The sequence below is a fragment of the Herpailurus yagouaroundi genome, unplaced genomic scaffold, assembly GCF_014898765.1.
Source record: "Herpailurus yagouaroundi ecotype Mexico unplaced genomic scaffold, PumYag 182, whole genome shotgun sequence".
Classification (NCBI taxonomy): Eukaryota; Metazoa; Chordata; class Mammalia; order Carnivora; family Felidae; genus Herpailurus; species Herpailurus yagouaroundi.
The window spans coordinates 2221478-2227750 of NW_024412413.1; the positions used below are offsets into that span (position 1 = coordinate 2221478).

A 6273-nucleotide genomic window follows, 5' to 3' on the forward strand; every position below is an offset into this window, starting at 1 on the left:
ACGTCCCCAGTTCTCATGGACCGCGGGGACAGACAGACAGAAAAGCACAGAGAAGGGGGCAAACAGCACAGCGACAAGCCCTACGGAGGGTGATGGGTGGCACTTTGTGCCGTGACCGGCGAGCAGGGGCCTGGGGCAGTGCCGGGGGGCCGGGGGGCTGGGGGGGGCTGGAGCCGGAAGCAACCAGAGCAAGAGCCAGGGACGTGAGGGTGAGTGCCCTCGGAGCCGCGGGGCCGGTGTGGACGGAGGCGCGGGGCGGGGGAGGGGGATGTGCGCCAGAGACCAGGACAGCGGGGGGCGCCTGAGGCCGGGCCTCCTGGGTGGCATCTTGGGTAGAATGACGGCTCTTACTCTGAGTGGGGACAAGAGGAAGGGTTTGCGGAGCCCGTGGCCAGCAAGAGGGGCGGGGAGGTGGCATCCTGTGAGGGACCCTCACGCACGGCAGGTCTGGCTCTGCCCTGAGCTCCAGCCACGGGGGCGTGAGCAGCGGCCCCTCCCTGCCCTGCACTGTGTGCGTGTGGCTTCCCGGTCCCCCGTCCCCGGTACAGGGGACACTTAAGTGTGTGCTGTGTCCTTGAACAGTGCAGAAGGCATGCGGAAGGGAAAGAGGGACACCTCAAGGGGGACCGCAGGTGACGCATGCCTCTCACCTGGAGGGGCTGCAGGCCACCCCCGGGGCACGCCGGTCACTGAGGACTCAGGGTGGCTGACCAAGGTCAGGTTCCAGCTACTCCCCTCGTTCTCTGGGAACAGGCTCCAGTGAGAGCCCCTGGGACCATCCGCCCTGGTCTGAGCCTTGGGAGGGCAGGGTTGTGGTGCCCGGCATCCTGGGCGTCCCCGGGCCATCTCCGTCCTGTCCTCGGTGCTGGGCAGGGGGACGCTGGTCCTGGCTGGTCCGCTCAGCCTCGGGTCAGGTCGGCTGAGCGTCCGTCCCTCCGCGGACTGTCTGATTCTTACCAAAACTCAGGGTCTGTCCGGTTGACTGGGCCTGAATGGGGACTCTGCAGGAACAAGCCGGTCACCGCCGCTTAGCCAGATGGCGGGGCCGGCTCAGGCCGGCAGAGGCGCTGGGAGCTGCCCACAGCACTTGACGCAGGACTGTGGGTGCAGAGAGAAGGGGAGGCCGGTTATCAGGCCCCTGAGGCAGCTGAGAAGCCGACCTCAGCATCTCAGGGGCCAGTGGTGGCTTTGGAGGGACCTTAGGGTCCACGGTGGCCCTTCCTTGGGGCCCAGGGCCCCACCTTCTTGCTCTGACAGCGGGAGGTGGGGGCTGGACCCTGTGACTCACACCGCACCTGTTCCTCAGGATGCTGCTGAGGAGGAAGCGCCTGGCCTCCTCCCAGCTTCCCGCCTAGCGGGGTGGCCAGACGCGACCAGGGGTCACAGGGAGGGCGACAGATGTCTCCACAGCTTCCAAGCCAAGCTGAGCCCTCGGCGGAGGGCAAGGGACCTACGGGGACCCGGCAAGGTGGCCCCGGCCTGAGGGACCCGAGTGTGACGCCAGCCACCTCGGCGACCCCGGGGCTGCTTGCCGTTCCAAGTGCCGGGACGGCGTGCTTCCGGCCCCGTGGAGCTGTGTGTGGGGGGCGAGGGGGGCGATGGGGACCCTCGCCGGCGGAGGGAGCCGCCAGGACAAAGCACAGAGGCGGTGGCCGGCGAGGACGACAGACCGCAGGAGGGTCGTCGGGGCGGGCGCGAAGGAAGACGCACCTGTCGGGACTCGGAGGCTGGGCAGCCAGGCTGGGCACAATCTCGCTCGGTCGCCCTGGGCCGCACGCGAGGCGGCTGCCGCCAGAAGGAGGTGCCCGCACGTATTGATTGCTGGATCGATGTCAAGGCGGAGGGGGGCCTCCGGTGACCCGCCCCGTCCTCGCCCGGCCCCGTCCTCCAGCGTCTCCGTCAATGACTTGGATGGAGGCATCACAGGGCTCTGCTTGTCAAATTTGCAGATCAAAGCTCAGAGGATGGCTAGCGTGCTGGAAGAAATGCCCTGGGCACAAAAAGCTTCTTGACAGGCTGGAACAATGGACTGTGGACAAGATGGAATTTAGCAAGGTTAAGTGCGAAGTCCTGCTCGCCAGTTAGAAAAGAAAAACCAAAAACCACAACCACGAGTGTGCGAGCCGACGCGGGAGACACGGCAGGGCCGGGCCCGGGCCCGGGGAGGGAAGGGGGGCGTCCCCCGTCTGCACAGCCCCCGCCCGGCCCGGGGGTCACGCCGCCCTGCAGGGGACGCTGACTAGAGGAAGGCGTGCAGGGCACAGTGACCAGGGCCGGGTCGGATGGGAGAGGTCAGCCCGTTGAGGAAGGGCTCCCCGGAGCCCCCAGCGTCCCCCGGGGCCCAGCAGGAGAGGTGCCGGGAGACGTGACGGGGAGAAGGATTCTTGGCTGGGTTTGAGGACAGACGTTCTGACAAGAGCTGTTAACCATGGCGTGAGATGCCTCCTGGGGCCGCGAGCCGAGAAGGCAGAGGCAGGCGGGCCATCTGTCGGGCGCCCCAGAGGGCTTCCTCTTGGCAGATGGAGCCACTGGGGGTGCCCGTGAAGCCCCCATTTCACAGATGGGACAGCAGAGGTGGGCGGGGCTGGGGGGGCCGCCGGCTTCTCGGACGACTTTGCCCTCAGCCTCTGGGATTCTTTCCTTGGAGCTGAAGTGAAGTTTACTCAGGACACGTAAAAGGGGAACGAATGTGCATCGGGTGTGACAGGTGGGTCCCCGCCCCTCTCTGAGTCAGGATCCAAATGACAGACAGACATGGGGTCAGGATGACAGCACCAGCCCCGTCCCCAAATCAGGTTTAGAGAATGAGGTCTGTTCGGAGGTCGTGGGCTGGGTTACTACTTTTCCCCAAGGGAGGGGGACAGCCTGAACGTGGGCGTCTTTCCAGGGACCTGCCCCGCTGAGGTCGGCCTGGGGGTGGGGGGGTGAGGGAAGATCACCTGCGGTCCTGGGGGGCCACCGGGGAGAGCGGACCCTGGGTATCCCTGCCATGTTTTGGCAAGTCTTGCATTGTGAGAAGTGGGGTGCGCAGGGAGGAGGCTGGGAGGGCTCTCTCCAACGTCTCTGGAAGGCGAAAGTTCGGTCTGGCACCGAAGGGCAGATCAAGCTCCCCCACTGGCCCCAGGCAGGCGTGTCCTCACGGGCTCCCACGGTCTGCTTGTGCGCACCGTCTTGGGGGGACCAGGAAACACCAGGATGGGAGGAGGAGAAGGGGGAGGGGGGAGGAGGTGGGGAGGGGGAGGGAGAGTCAGTTATGCCGGACCAGACCCAACCTGAGAAGGAGTCTGGTCTTCAAGGCGACGTCCAGGTCAGCTGAGCGAGGAAGGAGACGGGGAGGGACGGTCACCCAAGGGGCACGTTCAGCAGCTGGAGGGAAGAGAGGGCAGAGTGAGGACGGCAGGCCTCTGTCCCCACACCCCTGGAGCGGCCCTGAGTCCTGGGGAAGGGCCGGGGGGCCGGCGGCAGGGCTGGGGGCTGGGCGGGCTCTGCCCTGAGTCCCGACCGTGTGGCTGGGGCTGAGGGGACCCTCGGTGTCGCCAGAGCAGCCTCCGTGGTTGCGGGAGCCTGGGACGTGGCTGCAGCTCTGGGGACCTCTGTCCAGCTGGCACAGCCACTCGTGGTTCCACCGAGTGGAATCAGAACCCGGAAAGAGAGAACCGGGGTGGGGGTGGGGTGGTTTCATTTCTTTGGGCTTTATTTACAAGGGAAAGAAAATTTCAATTTGGGTTTTAATTTTTCTCTGGGAACATAGTAATTGGAGGGACTCTCACTGCTCGGAAGAGGGAATTAGTCACCTTGTTATCATGAGAGCTCGTTGAAATGTCCCCGAAGACTAACTGGGGACAGGCGGGCGTTGCACTTAGGTTCAGCAATGCCCCCTGTGGCCCATCTCGGAGACTGTTCCGAATGTAAAACTGAGCCGGCATGTGTGGACCCACACACGCGTGGACCTGCACACACACACACACACACACACACACACACACACCTGCATGGTGGATTTTTGCTGGGCATCCCATGAGGCTGCTCTGGGGGCCTGGCCCTCGGCTGTCTGCGCTGCAGGGAGGGGCAGGGTGGCGCTTCACAGGCACTGGTGGCCTTCAGGTCGGGGACCAGGACAGCTGGCCTCGGGGAGCTCTGCAGTCTGAAGTCACCGGGTTTTGTTAACAAAGATTCAGCCCAGTTCGACTCCTCCTTGCACAGGATTAAAACCCAGAGGGAAAGGGACCCTCCACGGACACCCTGCAGCAAGTCCTGGGGTGCGGGGGGCTGGGACAGGCTCCTGGAGGAGACGTGGCCTGCAGCTGGGAAAGTGGGGGGTCTTGGGAGCGTCCCCGGGAGGGGGGCTGGGCAGGAGTTCAGTGCTCAGATCCCAGGTGCACCCTCACCAGCTGCGGGGGCCCGGGAAGCTCCCTGCCATCTGCTCCCCAGTGCTCCCATTCGGGGAGCGGGGATGGTGGTGGGGCCGCCCCGGGGACCAGGCGACAGCAGAGCAGACCCGTCAAGGGCCCGGGGCGCCCCTGGCACGCAGAGCAGGGGTCAGCGTGTCAGCCGTTCTCCGGGAGCAAATTAGACAACCCCAATTACGGGAGTCAGCAGACAGAGTTTACCTTAGCGTGGAAGGGTTTTCTCTCTTTTTTCAAAAGGTGGTAACAGTGGATTTAAAAACACCCAGAAAACACAGAACTTCACACCTCACCCTAAACACATTCCTGGAAGTAATCATTGTTAACAGCTAGATGTGCATTTGGTTTTTCTATTCACATATTAACACACACACACCTTTTTTATTTTTTTTTTGAAGGGAAGCAGCATCAAAACAAGCCTGTTGAGCTCTCTGCCTCCCCCCCCACCTGCAGATGCAGACGCGCCCGCAGGTCCCAGACCCGCCGGCTTCTGGCCACCATTCCTCTTTCCCCAACAGGTTCCGTTAAGACCAGCGGGCGGGCTCGCTCCCCTGCGAGCCCCTGGTTCCGCGGGACGGATTCCCCACCGTGCGGGTCTCCACCACTCGCGTATTTGTGCGCCGTGAAAGTGCTCGCCGACAGCATTTTCCAGGTGACGTGTCCGCCAGCGTGTAAGAGTGCTCCTTCCCCGCCTTCCTTTCGATGTCATCGGTGTTCTGCGGTTCTGCCCCTGCGTGTATTAAAACCAACTTTTATTTTAGTTTGCGTCGATTTGCTGGTTTGGGGCTGAATTAGGGGGTTGTTTCCCCCCATTACGTACAAGGCAGGAAGGGAGGTGGTGGCTGTGGTCCCGGCGGGCGGCCCACACCCGCAGCCCCATCACCCCGGGGGCGCCTGGCTCTAGCAGGCACTTTGTGCTGCGTTAATATAAAGGGGAAATCTGCACCCGCTCACCGCACTGAGCTCATATCATCAAGGAGCAGGGCACAGGAGCCCCTGGGACTCTGCCCCTTCCGGGCAGAAACGGTCGGGGTTTGAACTCCAGGCTCCTGGGAGTCCAGTGTCTCTGTTCACCTCGTGTGTCTCTGGCTCCTGCTCTCCAGGAGTCCACGCAAATGAGACCTGTTCCGGACCCTTCCTGATGCTCCCAGAACACGCTGACTGCGCCTTTGCTCCCGACTTCACACGCACCCGTGAAGGTCACCCTGGATCCTCGGTTTCCCTCACAGACTCCCAGGACGGTGCTCGGCTCAGGTCACTGCCTGTTTGGCCTTATTTTGAAGTAATCCCAGGGCCAGCAAGGGCCGCAGTCGCGTTGGAGGACCAATGCGGACTCATCGGGAAGACTTCAGAGGTCCTGGGTCCGGGGTCTGGGACATGCCTGGTTCGTGGCCGATGGAGGCCGTGACACTTGGAATAAAGAAGCAGAACGGGGGAGGGGGGGCGGGGGGGGGGAGCTTGGGCCCCGCCCCCACCCCTGCATGAAGCTGGCCCAGCTGAGGCCACACCTACAGGGACACAGTTCTGATGGGCAGGCAGGGGGGCTCCAGCAGATGCATGAAGCACGGCCAGAAGCCCCCTTGCAGCTCTGGACAGGGAGCCGGCTCCTCTAGGCCAGTCCGGCCCCCTCTGGCCGCCGTCTCCCGGCAGAGCACTCTGCCATCCACAGGCTGCGGGCGTCTCTCGTCCTTCCCGTCACGGCGGGGGGACACAGCCGGGGCTCTCCACCCCCCCTCTCTGGCACAGATGAGAGCGAGCAAACATAACCGGCCACCCTGGGGCCGCGGGAGGGCCCGGGAGGTGCAGGCGGGACGGCGGGTCACGAGCTGTGCCCTCCTCCAAGTCCCGGCCATATTTGTCCTCCATG

The 6273-nt window shown here is 64.0% G+C and overlaps 1 long non-coding RNA gene across 2 annotated transcripts in view; it reads left to right on the forward strand.

Moving 5' to 3' along the window:
- The window catches only part of LOC121040149 (uncharacterized), a 6298-nt gene extending 233 nt beyond the window's left edge, over nucleotides 1–6065 (forward strand). Inside the window, exons 1-3 of one of the 2 annotated variants that reach the window (XR_005795142.1) lie at nucleotides 160–209; nucleotides 4805–5058; nucleotides 5510–6065. This is a non-coding gene — a long non-coding RNA (uncharacterized LOC121040149). Of the gene's footprint in view, nucleotides 1–159; nucleotides 210–4804; nucleotides 5059–5509 lie in introns of those variants that run through there. The other variant, XR_005795141.1, reaches the window with a different exon arrangement.
- The last annotated feature ends 208 nt before the right edge of the window (nucleotides 6066–6273 follow it).